Here is a 16,682-nt window from a genome sequence, read left to right as displayed (position 1 = left end):
TTAATTACTTCCACCACTAAAGGTAAGCCTGGCGTTGGCTTAGTGGTTAGGGTGGTGGCTTGGGATCATAAGGTCCAGAGTTTGAGCCAGAGCCCCGTTGGCTACTGAATTAACACCAGGGGGTTGACTCAGCCTGTCATCCTTCTGAGATCGGTGAAATGAGCACCAGTGCACTGGTAATGGGGGCACTGCATCAGGGGTATAGCCGTGCCCCTAAACAATGATGCAACCAGCAGCCAAAAAGGCTGCACACGAAGGGAACCACCGAAGGTGGATGGAGGTTATGTTTTCATGTCTGTTTGTCTGTGATCAAGATATCTCAAAAAGTTGTGGATAGATTCTGACGAAATTTGGTGAACAGTTTGGGCAGGTACAGTGTGCAACTTGTGGCTGCTGGTTGCATCATTTTCTGAGGGCACAGCCCAACCACGAATGCAGTGCCCTCTTCACCAGTGTATTCGTACTCATTTTGCCAATCTTGGAAGGATAATTGACTGAGTTAACCCCACCTGGTGTTAACTCAATGGCTGACAGGGTCTCAAACTCAAGACCTTAAGATCCTAAGCCAACCACCTTAACCATAAAGCCAACACCAAGCTTGATAGTTTATATGTGTGACAAGGATGAATTGGTTCGATTTTGGTGAAGATGCGGATCTGGATCCAGATACAGTGTGAGAATTATATAAGTGACTGGACGACGCTTGGGTTCCCGTTGTGACGGCAGTTGATGAAAAAAAAGATCATTTCAATAAAATAAAATAAAGATAGCTCCAGCGAACTATACCGCTGAGGTTGTCTGCATTGATCAAATTCTCCCGAAGAGTACTTGACTGAATCGGGAATTGATTTTTTTAATAATTTTTTTCGTTGCCCGATTTGAACGAAACTTGATACTGCACACCGCAGGCGAATGATAAGGTGGTCATAAAGTTTTTGCACTATCATGTACTGTTTTGGGTGTATTTCTGGAAAATACAAGATGACAGTTTTAGTAATATATAGATTCTTCACCATTGAGAGATCAGGCTAAAAATTATGTATAGCACGATAAGTCAAGAGTTATGGACGGATTCAGACTAAACTTTGTGGACACATTGGATGTTTGACAAAGACAAATTGTTTTGATTTTAGTGAAGATCCGAATCTGGATATGAGCATTTAAAATTATTTAAGTGATTCTTCACCATTGGGAGATGGTGCCAAAAACGATGTGCTGTACAGCATGATAACTAAGAACATTGTGGACGGATTATGGCAAAATTTGGTGGATGATTGGGTCGGTGACAAGAACAAGCTGATTAGATTTTAGTTCAGGTCCGGATCCAGATCTTGTCTATCAGTGGAAAACAAAACGTAAACTGTTCATTCTGGCAGAGGTATGCACTCCACTGAATGCCGTTCCCGGAAGAAGGGTTTGAAACAGCAAAGGGCTTACCTTGTATAGCCTTTCATGGTTGATTTATGCAGCTTTCTTCAGCCAGAAGAACATGGGAGAAGTGGATTTGTATTTGTACAATCCTCACCACTTTGGTTTCATTGATTAGGTGAGAGCTAATTGGTTATTCCCTCCATTCACATATAAGAGATGTGAGTGGGTCTTTGTTTTTAATTTACATGTTGAATGCTTTTGACGTTTACATGTGGTACATGTTTGGGAGCATCAGTGGTGCATGTTTCTGTCTGCACTGTCGCTGATGATTTGCCAACAAGGCATGAAACTGGTCTGGCAGCTGAGGGGGGGAGGGTGTATCATTGGGATTCTCATGTGTATACTATTTGTGAATGTCTTTTGTGCTGTGGAGGAATTCTGGGAAGAGTTTGAAACAGCAAAGTGCTTACCTTGCACAGCCCATCATGGGTGCTTTATGCAGCTTTCTTTGGCCAGAAGAGCATCGGAGGCTTCATATATATATATATATATATATATATATATATATATATATATATATATATATATATATATATATATATATATATATGGTTTAACATTGCCTTCCCAGCAATAGTTATGGCAGGAATTTGGAATTTGGCCAGCATACCGGCAAAAGCTCACTGACTCATTGCCAAAGACACACTGTGATATTTAATGTACAACAATTAATGCTGGCAGATGGAACGCCCAGTTTAATGTCCATCCGAGGGGACAGCACACATGTCAATGAATCGCCGTGCCTGTGAAATACGAGGATGACAGTTTAGAGCTGGGTTGAGATTTGAAAACAGGCAAGACAGCTTCGAGGAGAGTGTGAATACCTCGAGGTGGCCTTCAGGTAATGACATCCTTTGCTCAGGAATACATGCTAGGCCATGCATATTACATAGCCTGGCATAAGAACATGATGCAAAGAGAGATCATTGACTTCTTCTTAATTTGATACTGATGCTTCTCCCCTCACCTTCATTTAAGTCCTCCTCCATCTCCAGTTCCATCTTCAGCCCCAGCTGCAGCCACATTTCAACATTAACACACACATACACAGATGAGAAAGGCTTTTGGTGACAACGCTGTCTGTAAGTACGAGGCTTATTATTTATTATTATAACGCTGGCTTATTAAAATTATAGATAGACAAGAATCTCAACAGAAGGCATACATTTGCACATCCTAGATGCTTTGAAAACAGTGTCCACCAGAAACTATGGCCGAAATAGCATGCTCGGACTGCGCTAAAGCAAATCACTAGAATCGAATAAGAATTAGTCACGCACGGACACGCTGTCCTCAGCCTGTGTGCAATTTTCACGCCCTGCGTGTCTAACATGGCCTGCGTGCCATCCCAAACAAGTGCCTGGTGCTGCTAATTGGAAACAAATAATGTTCCCGTTTTTCTCTCTGGCAAGACTTGAGATTCAAATGTGCCTTGGGACAGATTAACATTAGCAGCTCTCATTAACTTACAAAAAAAAATTCATCAAGAAACATGGCCAGCAGCTGTGTGTGCAAAATGAAGGCCAACTGCAGACTGGTTTCAGCTCTTTCACTGAAATGCATCATTTGTATGAGACTTATTGTACTAAAGAAAAGTATTCTGACCTTAGTTTTAAAGAAGGCATCGTTTGGTACTTGGTGCATTGCAGTGTGATTGATAGTAGCATGAAATAAGAGTGGGGAGGGGGGTATACGAAGTGTTGCTTTGACTCGAGGGGGAATACAATCTTGGGATTGTGATTTTGTGGAGCATGCTTTTGCTCAAATAGTTTGTGTAGATTGTTTTTACTGTATGTATTCTCGTTGGTTGTAATCTCATTAGGGTTGGCGTCAAATGGCAGTTCCCTTGTGGTTTGAAGATGTGAACCAAGCATCTGAGAACTCAACAGAAAAAGAGTTGACCCATTTGTCGGGTCTATCTGCTCTGCATTGCTCACCAAACTCTCTTCTTATGGTATCCAAGGCAATCTCCGCTCAAGGCTCATGGAGTTCCTCTCCTGTCGCAGTCAATGTGTGGCTCTTAATGGAATTTTCTCATCTCCTTTTCCTGTTCAGGCTGGAGTTCCTCAAGGTAGTGTTCCAAGCCCTGTGCTTTTTCTGGTTTTCATCAATGATCTCTCAGACTCTCTGGAAAATCATCTTTATTTCTTTGCTGATGACTCCACCCTCTGCGATAACATCTCTCCTCCCTCTGATCGGCAAGCAGCAACCTCTTCCCTCTCTGCAGATCTGGATATAATCACAAGCTGGTCAAACAGTTGAAATATATTTTTCAATCCTGACAAATCTCACACCATCACGATGTCTCTCTGAAAGGACCATCTGGAACCCCCCCCCCTCCCGATCTACCTTCTCAACAATCCTCTTGAAGAATTCCTTTCATTCAAGCTTTCAGGCCTCAGTATCTGCCATGATCTTTCCTGGGAAAGCCACATCTCCAAGCTGGTCTCCAAAGCCAGTCACCAACTGGGTATCCAACGTCATGCAAAGCCCTTCCTTGGCACACCTGAGCTTTTAACCACTTTCAAAGCTTTCATTTGCAGTCGGATGGAGTACTGCTCTCACACTGGGGTGGTGCTCCTGCCTCACACCTTGCTCAACTTCATGTTGTGGAAACTAAGGCTTTTAGGATCATTGGTATCACCCGCGATAAAGCCGAGTCTTTGCGTCTCTCAATCTCCCTCTCACCAGAGGCAGGTCAGTGGTATTTCTCTCTTCTACCATCTCCTCTCTGGCTTTGCCCCCCCCCACTCTGTCTGTGATCTGTCCCCCTATATCTCCGCAGGGTGCTCAAGGTCTTCCAAAAAACCCCTTCTCCGAAACTGCCAAAATCAAGAATCACTGCTCACAATCACTCTTTCATTCCTCTATTTTCCCATCTCTGGAAAATGCTGATCAGTAAAATATGATGCTGGTCAGTGTGAGCTCAACTTTTGTACTGAACAGTCCAGTGATCTCAACTTTTGTACTGAACAGTCCAGAGTGATCTCAACTTTTGTACTGAGCAGTCCAGAGTGATCACAACTTTTGTACTGAACAGTCCAGAGTGATCTCAACTTTTGTACTGAACAGTCCAGTGATCTCACCTTTTGTACTGAACAGTCCAGAGTGATCACGACTTTTGTATTGAGCAGTGCAGAGTGATCACAACTTTTGTATTGAGCAGTCCAGAGCGAGCTCAACTTTTTTACAGAATAGAGAAAGAGATTGATAAGGATACACAATCAACCATCCTTGGCTACCAATGGAGTGTTGGAAAAGGAAGCATCTCCATTGGCAGAAAAGGGCTCCATCATCCAGAGGCTAACATCATTCTTGGTTTTATAGGCGAATTACCTCATGAGTTTGGTTTGATTTATTGTTTGCTGTTGCTGATTGCTATTAAAGCCCAGGTAGTGAAACTATTTGAAACAGATGTTCAATTCTCTCTGACCCCATACACATGTTGATTGTCGCATGATATAAGGGATTCGCACCAAAAGCAACCAGTTGCAGTGCCATCTTGGCGGAGGTAGTCAGGTAAGTTTTACAGATGGTTGGCGGCGAGGGGCGCATGCTAGTCATGAGTCAAAATAAGGTAACTGTGAAGCGTAAACACACTACAATAGAGTTTAAAGCTATTCGATTTCAATAAGATCTCTTAGTCTTCTTCCGTTCAGTCGTATTCTTCTTTGCTTTTTCTCCCATCGTAACTGAATGTTTTGGCCAATATTTTATTCTCATTTTGTAGAATTATGTACTGACTATTGCTGAATGTGTTGCAAAATAGCATTGTTAATGTTTACATATATATATATATATATATATATATATATATATATATATATATATATATATTTAGTTTTATACAATACAGTATAAAAGCAGCAATTCTTAATTTATTTATTAAACCATGCAGAAATGCATGAAACTGAAGCCTGTTATTCCCATCGGTTTCTGTTTCACAGCCATTGCGTTTAAGCTGGTGGAACAAAATTGTGCAATCAGGTGTTGTTCTTCTGTACATACTCAAGGTTGTATCAATTAAGAATTGAAGGTGTGCTAATCCTCGTGGGAAGCAAAATATAGCTGACATTTTTGGTGTTCGGCCTTTGAAGCAAAATAAGTACAAAATTAAATATATTCAAATAATTAATTGTCAATTTTTAATTCAACAAGAGAAAGGAAGGTATCAATCAACGACCTGTAAGAACAGAGCAATGACTTTACATAGTGTGTTGGAAAGTGATGTTGCAAATCGATTTGGTGCGAATTTTCTAAAAGTTTGATCGATAGCATATTCTAAGCAAAGGAATTGCCATTTCCATCTTGGGAAATGCAGCTCAGTAGATTATTTTGCCTCCCGGAAAGTTTGTTTATTTATTACACTGGGGAACAAAGTTTTTGTTGCATTGATACCAGCACTTGATCTTACCTAACTTGAGTGTGCTGAATTCAAATGTGAAGTTAGTTTTGCTCTGTAAGCTCTAGATGTTTTGCAATCCACCATTATCAACATTTATTTGGTAAGTTACAATTTGTAGTAAAAGCAAATTTATATTAACCTTATATTTTGCAATTCAACATTTTCAACATTTATTTGTTAAGTTACAATTTGAATTAAAAGCAAATTTAAATTAACATCTATTTCGACATAAAGATGATAGGTGATTCAGAACAATTGATAAGGATGGAATGCAAAGTTCAAATAGGTCCTATTCAGGCAAGAATTTGCGCTTGTAGCTCTTGCGTTTGTGGACTTGCACAGGACAATCTCGTTTGATGCTCCAGCAGTCGTCTGCCATCATATTTTGTCCCATCGCCCTTGGTAGCACTCTTCCATCATCATGAGGTCCTGATGGAAGCGCTCTCCCTGTTCCTCACTTACAGCCCCAAGGTTCTCAGGGAATTGATCAAGGTGACTATTCAGGAAATGGAGCTTGACACTCATGTTGCACCCAAGATCGTGAAAAGCCAACAGCATTCTCGTAACCAGAAACTCATAGTTATCTGCTTTTTTGTTACCAAGAAAGTTTTGTATAACTGCAACGAAAGACAGCCACGCTGTCTTCTCCTTGTCATTCATCTTCCTTTCAAATTCCTCATCATGTACAAGGGCATGAATTTAAGGTCCATCAAACACACCTGCTTTGATCTTCTCGAAAGACAAAGCAGGAAAAGCAGAAACTATATGTTGAAAACATTCACCATCAGTACTCAATGCCTTCACGAACAGTTTCATCAAGCCGAGCTTGATATGGAGTGGGGAAAAATGATCTTCTCTCGGCTGACGATTGGGTCATTCACAATGTTTGGCATGCCTGCTTCCAGAGTTTCACAGATGGGCCACTCCTCCTGGATCCAGTGTTTCTCTCGAGCTCGACTGTCCCACATGCAGAGATGGCATGGAAACTTTGTGAAGCCTTTCTGTTGACCAAGGAGAACGTTGACCATTTTCAGTTCCACACAAATGATTCAGTTGTGCTCGTGATATTTGAGTAAGTCAATGACCATTTTTATGTCATTATGTTCTTCTCGCAAATGCACTGAGTGACCAAATGGAACCGCTCCATAAACATTGCCATTGTGCAAGAGAATACACTTGAGGCTGCGCTTAGAGGTATCCAGAAATAATCGCCATTCTGTTGGATTATACGAAGTAACACCTAATTGCCTGAGAAGACCTGGGATATCGTGGCAGTAAACAAACTGCTTGTCTTCTGGGAAAAAGGCGACAAAGATCTGGTCCCACTTTCGGAAATATGAAACATTTGCAGAGTGGTCAAGTCGATTTTTTTCTTGCAGCCTGGAGGCTAATACCTTAGCTGCTTTCTTGGAAAGCCCCAAATCACACACTAAGTCATTCAATTCCTGTTGGCTAAACTGCTGAGGGGCTGATGACTGTTTGGCATCAGATGAGGAGGCTTCGGATTCTGAAACCATTTCTTGAAGCTCGTCTTCACGACCCTCGTGCTCTTGCTGATCATGTTCAATGCCTTCATCTTCAGATAAGACAAAACCATTAAAGACTGGAACAGGGAGTTCCTCAAAGTGCGGAGTAGGTCGAATTGCTGAGGGAATACAGGGATAGGAGATATTTTGACGGTTTTTTCTTGCCGACACCCTTTGTGTTGACCAGGCAAAAATAGCATTCAGTTACGTGGTCCTTGGGTTCTCGCCAAACCATGGGAACTCCAAAAGGCAGACTCTTTCGTTTTCCTTTTGTCCAGTCACAAAGCATTTCCTCACAATTATAACATACAATATGAGGAGCCCATATCTTGTCTTGGTCGCCAAGGGGAACATCAAAATCGGCTTTATAGGTACACCTTACAAACGATGTTATATTGCGCTTTTGACGAAGTAGTGTGTTGCAGCCACATACAGTCATAACAGAATGCATCAGGATTACTTACACATTTATGTCTTAGTGAAGAAGCCATGATCAGATCTGAAACAAAGAAAAACATAAAGTTAAAGAATATATATCAATAAAGATAAATAAATATCAATAAAGATCAAGAAAATTGATGTCTAAATCGTGAGCAAGTCGTTCGCTGCAAAACGAATACGGTCTATAGTTATTTAGCAGTTTAGATATCGTATATTTCCACTAAATTCCGAAATCGCACCCCGAGTTCTCAAGTTATCCCTAGTGCAAATAGCAATGGGTGTCCTTTTTGGTGAAAATCGCAAGTTTCAAATTGCATGAAAACTAGAGCATATTGAGGAAAACCGATTTCAGATTTGAAATCAGCATTGAAAAAATACATAGAATAACTTGAAAAATCTCACGCAACAGAAAATAAGAAAAAAATTGTTCCCCAGTGTTATTTGTCCACATCTGCATTCTTTTTGGTTGAAAGTTTGACAGAATGAATGCTTCATCAACCGTAAATGCTCTACATAAAAGTTCAAAATAAAGTACTCATATATCTGTGAACATATTTATTTTGCGCCATGGCGAATACTCCCTCCCCACTGTCTGCAGCAGTGTTCACTAAACCACTTGCACTGCAGCATGTGTATGTGCAAAAATAATACGTTGTCGTCTCACCCCCCCCCCCCCACCACTCCCTTCAGAGGAAGGAGGGACTTTTATCTCCGCCACCGAAGGTGGATGGATATTGTGTTTTAATCCCCTGTCTGTCTGCCTGGTTATCTGTCTGTTTGTCTGTGAACAGGATATCTTAAAAAGTTGTGGACAGATTCGGACAAAATTGATGGACAGGTTTGGTGTGTGATTAGGACAAATTTATTCCATTTTGGTGAAGATCCGGATCAGATACCAGAATTTTTAAAGTGATTCTTCACCATTGAGAGATAGGGGCTAAAACAATATGTAGCATGATATCTCAAAAAGTTATCGATGGATTCAGAGAAAATTTGGTGGACAGGTTTAGTGTGTGACTTGGAAGAATTGATTTCATTTTGGTGAAGATCTGGATCGAGATTCACCATTGAGAGAGGGGGCCAAAAAGGATATTCAGCCTGATATTTCAAAAATTGTGGACGAGTTTTGACAAAACTAAGTGCATGAGTTGGTTAGGTGACAAGAACAAGCCGATTCGATTTTAATCCAGGTCTGCATCCAGATCCAGCCTGTCAATGGGATTACAAAACGTAAACTGTTCAGCTTGTCCAAGGTATGCGCTCTCCAGAGTGCTGTTCTAGTTATTTTTGTGCCCATGACCTGACAACATGTATGCAAAATTTGGTGGAGATCAGTCCAACCATGTTTTTAATTCCCCACCGGTTTCACCAAAGGGGACGAAAGGTTTGCTCTCCATCTGTCCGTCCGTCCATCTGTCCATCCGTCCCACAAGTGGTTTTTCAGACTTAATTTTCCATACCATTCAACATTTTCTCTTAAAACTTGGTATGGTTTTATTATGAGAAGTTACACAACAAATGCGATTTTTCACAGTTATGCCCTTTTTGGACTTAGAAAATATCAAATAATATACATGGGTCATTGTTCAGCTTCCCCGACTCCACCCACCTCTTTACACCCATTGGCTGGTCAGCTGGCTTAACTCCACCCCAATAAAATCAAGCGCCACCATTGCCAGGAGTAGCACAGTTCGACAGGCCTTATGCTTTAGACCTGGGTGTAATTGGAATGATATTAGGTATATAACCATGATGTATTATATATGCATATAAGCCAGATGCATGTTTTTGCTTCATGCATGTACATCGGGTTATTTTTAATTTGAAGGACCTAGAAACTAAGGATACGTAAAAACCTAGAAATACCTAGAAACGAACAGAACACGGTGGAGTAGAGAGGTTCGTCATCTTTATTTTGGTTCCAGTATCGGCTCGAGCGTGCGGTAAAGCAAACTAATTTTTATCTCCAGTTTGTTACCCTAGTTGTCTTTATTGGTTTCTAGTCTACAAATGATATCGGTAAATGAAAATTGCTTTTCCTTTTATTTTGCCGAATCGACCAAAGCATGGTGGGTTACAGGATTATTCTTATTCTTATTCTTATATCTCCCAAACATTCAATGGGACAGTAAGGGGGCATGTATTGCAAAGCAATTCTCACTCTTGTTTACTACAGTAGGATGTTCATCTGCCATTAAATTCCTGCTCAGCACACCCCAGATCATTACATTTTCTTGACTTGTTTTATGCACAGAGAGATTTTCAGACCATGTTGAAAATATCTTGTAATTGAACTTTGGGATAAACAAGCTCGAATGAGCTAAGATCTTCGTCCTCTTAATGAAGACGTCATAAAAAACAAATATGATGTCATTGTGATGTACCAGGTTTGCGATAAATTATCTGTGCTAATGCCCGGCTTGATTCCCGCAAACAAAATTCAAAAAGCTTGCCTAGTTTCGGAGATAATGGTATAGGCGATTTCCATTAGCGGTGATATTATGACGTCAACTTTTTTTCTAGGAAGAATTTCCAAAATCGGAGATGGTTACTGTCTGCGCAGGGTATTTTTACATATATGCCAAGTTTCAGGAAGTTTCGATGAAAACTGTAGGCTGTGAAACAAACTAGTTTCGGAGATAATGGTATAGGCGATTTCCATTAGTGGCGATATTATGACGTTAACTCTTTTTCTTGGAAGAATTTCCAAAATCGGAGATGGTTACTGCCTGCGCGTGGGCTTTCTGTATATACATGGCAAGTTTCACGAAGATCCGATGAAAACTCTGGGTTGTGAAGCAAAAAATGTCAAAAAATAGGAATGACGTCATAAAAATTGATATGACGTCATAGTGATGTATCATATGTGCGGTAATTCATCTCTGACAATGCCCTGTTCGATTCCCATAAACAGAATTCAAAAAGCTTGGCTAGTTTCAGAGATAATTGTTTCGGCGATTTCCATTGGCGGAGATATTTTGACGTCTTAACCTTTTTTCTAGGAGAAATTTTCAAAATCGCAGATGGTTACTGTCTGCGCAGGGTATTTTTACATCTACACGCCAAGTTTCAGGAAGTTTCGATGAAAACTGTAGGCTGTGAAACAAAAAAGTCCACAAAACAACAACGTGAGTAAGACTTTGAGATCCTCCACGAGGATCTAAAATATATAAATAAAAATTGCAGATTAGCACTATTTATATAGTTGTGGTTGACCAAATTCGCAAACCACCATTCAGGTCCCTTAGGTGAGATATCTCTGTAAGTATATGTGTAGTTAGGCCCAAACCCGTTGTCTAGAGGGCATAAATGTCATTCATTCGGGCTGCGACTCTTCAGGATAGCCGTTTTTCTTTTACTATCTTTATTTTGGACCAGCCGCCATTACTACCACCACCAACCACGTCTCAACAGCCGTCACACAACAAGCACCAACCACAACGCCGCTTCACAACAACCACCAACCACAACGTCGCTTCACAACAACAACCACCAACCACAACGCCGCTTCACAACAACAGCCACGACCTTTACCGTCACAACTCGCCACCATCGCACCCCCACCATTCTCGTGCCACTCGTGGGCACCGATACTGGACTCGTGCAGGGCGCGCACCGAGCAGCGTATTCAGAGACATCACAGACTTTCCGAGAAAAACGGATCAAAAACGACTCACACCCACTTTTGTTCCGTCCAATCGGAGAGCGTGGGCGATTTGGCCCCGCCTCCAGGGCGTTGGAGTGAGGACGCTATATGCAAATTCCTGGATCAAAAAGCATTCACGCCCACTTTTCCTCGGTCCAATGGGGAGCCAGTTAGAGAGGTGAAGTGTCGGAGGCAAAGGGTCAAGGGTGAAAGAGCGAAGCCACGGGGCTTATATAAACGGCTGCGTTCGTCAGTAAAAGTAGTTGTGCGGAGTTCAAGAGAGTCGTCGGTGGTGCTGGAAAGAAGTGGGAGAAGTCAAGAGGGAAGAGTTGGGACGAGCCAAGAGAGGAGACGGAGAGGGCGAGTAGACGGAGCTGTGGAGAGGTGGCGGCGGCGAAGGCGGACGAGGGGGTGCTCGCGTCGGTGCCGGGAGCTGCAGAGGGAGAGGCCAGCAACGCGACCGAGGTCGAGGAGGAGACGCTCGCCGCGGGACCCGAGACAGGGTGATATCCCCCTTCCCCCGAGCATCAGCAACCCCCTCCTGTTTCCCCCCGCGCTGAGATAGTGCGACAAAGGGGGCCCCTTTCCCACCCCCTACCAGACACTGTCCGCGAGGCCCGCGGAGTTGAGGCGCCACCGCCACTTTGCGTCTCATCATCAGACGGTAGGCCCGACACGGTCTCGTCCCCAGACCCGCCTACCCCCCTCATCCTTGAGGGTGGTTCTTTCCTTTTGCTTTGGGAATATGTGTTGTCGGCGCCGTCTGTGAAGTAAAATTGTATAAGTGTTGCCGTGTGCTCGGTAGTCAGATAGATCTGCATTGTTGCATTTGCTTTTTGTGTAATATTGCATTGTCTTCTTCTTTTACATGTGCTTTTGGTGGAATTGTATATGTGTGCTTTCCGTTCATCGCGAAATAAATGTGCTTCATGTTGAACTGTTTTCCCGCTTCGCTTCGTCTTTTCTTTCATTGAATCTCCATCTTGCTTCACGTAAAGGGTTGGTCGTGGGCTAAAACGCCCGATAATTAATCGAACCGTCGAGGCCGATGAATAACACCGCTCGGTTATCCCGATAGTACGGAACGGGTCGCTTAAAGTGGCCCGTGTCCGAAGTCGACCTGCGGCGAGGTGCGATCGCCCGGTCTACCCTCCGTGTGGGTACTTAGGTAAGTCGAATTTGGCGAGCAACCCTATCCCACGCGGGGGCCGATTGGCACGATCGTGGTGAGACCGAAAGGTCCACCCGTGACTAGTTCCCGGCGTTAGTCCGAGAGGGTCACGACTGGATTGTCCGTCCGGTGGGCGACGTGCCGCGATTCGAGTTACGTGGCCGTCCGCACGCCGGCGGGCGCGAATCCGCAACAATATTAAAGGTGTTCTGGTTAAGGAGCTTGCAATAAGCCCTGACTGGCCATGGAACTTCAGTCCACTTGTTATTTATTCAAAAAAGCAAATGGCTGCTTGGCTGCATCATTTTTTTGGGGGCACGGCTGTGCCGCTGATGCAATGTCCTGTTACCAATAAGCTGGTACTCATTTCGCCGACCTCAGAAGGATCATAGGCTAAATCAACCCACCTGGTGAAAATTCAACAGCATGAAAGAGGCTTGAACTCAAAATCATAATATCTTGAGCAGGCACCTTAACCGTTAAGCCAACACCATGATTAGTCCACTTGTGATCCCCCTCTTTCCTGCCCACCACATAAAATGTTGGATTTGGTATGTTTCAAAAGTTTGTGGCCGAACATAAAATAAACAAATGTAGATTGTTTGGTTTTATGGGTACAATGTAAAACTTTCGGTTATAAAATATGTAATGTAAATTTTTGTTTTTGCATCAAAAATTGAGGAAAATTGTATTCGTTTGCGGTGGTTCTCACTTACCTCGTGTGGATGAGGGCGTTTCATAAAGTTTGAGGAATTCGATAGTCACAATAATCCAAGGCAGGTCAACCTTTTTGTTATTTTTCAATGTAGCATTCCTTCACTTCAATTCAGCTTCACCATTTTCCTTTGAAAATGTCAATGACCATAAAATATTAGTTTTCAGGTTGCTCCTTCAGCCACGTCTCAGCTGGCCGTCCTGTCAGCTCCTTGTTACTGGACCGGCAGCCATACTGGAATCCAAGTCTGAAGTTTGAGGGAAGGTTATCAAGCTGCTCGAAGACACATTCATGAAACGCAGTCTTCTGAAACATGAGCCTTGCGCACAGGCAGGTTTTTTTTTTATATATTTACCTTGTCAAGGCTCGTATGAGAGCTAACACACTACGCACAGCAAGGGTGGCATGAGACAAGAGGGGCGTGGGAATGACAAAACAGTGGGGAACAGAGACATTAGGAGATCTGTGGAAGGGAGAGGGATGGGGTGGGGAACACAGAGACTTTCAGGAAGGAAAGCAGGGAATTTGAAGGAGGTGGGTTTGGGGTGGATTCACGGGGGTATAAAAAGATTAATGTTGTTGTGAAGAAAGAGTGCATCCCTTGATATTTTCCTTGCTGCCATTTGTGCCACCGGAATCTTTGCTTGAGGCTGGCATAATAATCTCTGTGATTGTAGTATTGTGAGTTATCTAGTCAATTATCAAGATTCCCAGCTTGGCATCCACCCAAAAAATTGAAGCTGTGATCTTGCCAGATGAAGGTTGGGTACATTACATACACCATATTTTGGATCATGGTGATCCCTTGTGCATCAATTCCATCAATTACAATTGTTTTCAGGATCCCAGTGGTGAAACAACTTTTCGTCATCAGTCAACAGATGAGAGGTAAAAATCAGCCACATCTGTGCAAAACAGTTTGAGAAACTTGTGACACGATTCTAGTCTTCGCAGTCAATTGTGAGTGCTAATACCATTATGAAACCTTGGACATGTGCAGATGTTCATGGGTGAGGGTTAAAATGCTGCCTTGATAAATTAAATGTTGCATGGATATTTTGGTGACCTTAACGTGGTGATCTTCCATCATTAATACCTCCAAATGAGAAAGTTTGTGGGTTGACGAGCAATTCTGACCTGAGGTACTTCTCCAGGGACTCATATCCACGATTAAAGTTATCCAACCTTTGGCTATCATAGAATATAGAAACACAAACCTTCTCCAAACTTGGTCATGATACGTATGGTTTTTGACTTTTTTCCAGCTGATGGCTTCTTTGTATTAAAAATTTGGTGTGTCTTTGCATAAAAAGCCGTGAGTACACCTCTGCTCAATTTCAGTAAGATATATAAACTGTTTGTCGTGGACCGGTGTGCGTTTGTTTGTCTCACTCCTCCTACAGTTCTGGGCCGACTACATCCAGACTTGCTACATAGGATCAGCATTATCCCAATGAATGTATAAGGGTGTTTTTATGCTTGCTGGTGGTCTTGTGAGGGGGGGGAAAGGGGGGGGGTAGGGATGCAAATTCTCCATGTAAGTGTGTATTGTGCAGCACAGCTCCAGGTGGGAGAGGGTATTACAAGCCCCCACTCTTTGCAGTAGAGTATTCCTGTCCCTACGTTTTCCAGTGCAGTGAGATGTTTTGAATTCCTGTATAATCGTTTGGTGTGGTTTTTGCTTCATGCAGGCAACACTTTTTCTTTTTTTTTCGGGAGCGACTGAGGCAGCTGTCAATTGCCTATACACCATCCAAATAAAGGTATGTGTCAGAAGAATGTGTTGCATGCTTGGAACAAGTTCGTCCATAGGGAGGGTACTCTGTTATGTTAACAATGAGCAAATAAAAATGGTCATAGCTCTTGGGTGCCAATAATTACACTGTTGCCTTGAACTCTTTCATTTCTCCTCTCATATGCATTTACTTCCATTAGCAGAACAATGGGAGAAAGGGTTTCAAAGAGGAAAAAGAAGAAGGTGATGTTGGGGGAGGGTCCACAGGTGTGTTCAGTTAACAAGCTGCTCTTACCAAGCCAGCCGGTCATTATCAACATTTCCGAATGGAGTGCGAGCTTGAGTGTTTAAGCCAATCGCCGAGCACTCTACAAGAAACTTGGTAACTGAACACATCCCAGGAATCTGACCCATCTTAAAAAAATTAATTCAATGAAGAGACTACATCATAATTTTACAATTATTTTAGCATGTTTTTACCAATGAACAATGATTGCCAAAGATCTAAAATTGCATCTCGGCACACACAAGGAATTTCAGCCAAGTATTATATTCATTCAACATTTATAATGACTGGATCTGCACTCCCACCCATCTCTCATGAAAAAACCTGGGGGTGTGTTCCATTGGCAAATTTAGCAGCTTACTATTATTTGCCAAGTGGCTTGCTTGATTCAAAGTGCTCAAGCAATCACTTCAATGGAATGGAGTGCTCGGCATCATTTAACAACATGGCGGTCTCCATACAAATAATGCTGTCCGGGCCATAGTCTTCAGTTTTACTCGGTCCACTTGTGACAACTTCCCCAAACGGACTTATTGTGTTAGCAGTGGCTACAGAGCACGAGGAAGAGGGAAAGAAAGATAAATAAATGAGGAGTCAGAGGAGGAGCCCCCTGTAAAGCTGATCTATGGACCCCACAATTGTGCATTTTGGGGAGGGGAAGGGAGTTTGCATGTTTGTAGATCTGGAAGAATTCAGATTAAAAGTAAAGAACAAAATTAAAATATAAAATTAATGTTTCAATGATATTATGAGAAAGTATACATAACAATGGTATGCCTCTGAACATTTCATTGGTTTCAGTGTCGTTTTGAATCCGAATACGGCAGCCATTTTTGCTAACATGATGAAGCAACTTTCTTAATCACGTACTCCACTTGCCAAGCAACAAGGCGAGTGGCTTGCAAAGCAGAATCGATTTGGAACGACTGGCTTGGAAAGCGATAGCTAGCTGCTTGCTAACAGAACACACCACTGGTTAATATCACTTTATGTAAAAAAAACTAGATAATATTTCAGCAAGCTAATGGCTGGTTTAAATTGATGCATTAACACAATTGTGAGCATTTTTGCTTGCAATTACAACAAAATCGACATATCATAGTCTTTAATCTGAAGTTTAAGGGTTAATGTCATTAACTATATATGCTTCCCAACTGGTGCTTTTCCATTGGGGGGGAAGCTTGCCTAAAATAAAGCACTGCCTTATGGTCTCGCCACATACAGCAAACATCAAAGCCATTCAATGTGAAGTTCACCAGAAGACATTTCCTTTCACACTGCGCTAAATGTATCAGCAGTGGCAAGACGAGCATTAGCCTTGACCTC

The 16,682-nt window shown here is 42.3% G+C and overlaps 1 long non-coding RNA gene across 1 annotated transcript in view; it reads right to left on the bottom strand.

Annotated features, from left to right (window-relative positions):
* Positions 1 to 16,682, bottom strand: part of LOC147026498 (uncharacterized) — a 69,126-nt gene that overhangs the window by 3,228 nt on the left and 49,216 nt on the right. The window contains exon 3 of the long non-coding RNA XR_015057928.1: positions 7,827 to 7,861. This is a non-coding gene — a long non-coding RNA (uncharacterized LOC147026498). The remainder of the gene's footprint in view (positions 1 to 7,826; positions 7,862 to 16,682) is intronic.

Source organism: Eptatretus burgeri, chromosome 5 (genome assembly GCF_056783735.1).
Source record: "Eptatretus burgeri isolate ZD-2024b chromosome 5, Ebu_testis_v1, whole genome shotgun sequence".
NCBI lineage: Eukaryota > Metazoa > Chordata > Myxini > Myxiniformes > Myxinidae > Eptatretus > Eptatretus burgeri.
The sequence above is the reverse complement of the archived record's forward strand: the minus strand, read 5'-3'. Positions and strand labels throughout refer to the sequence as shown.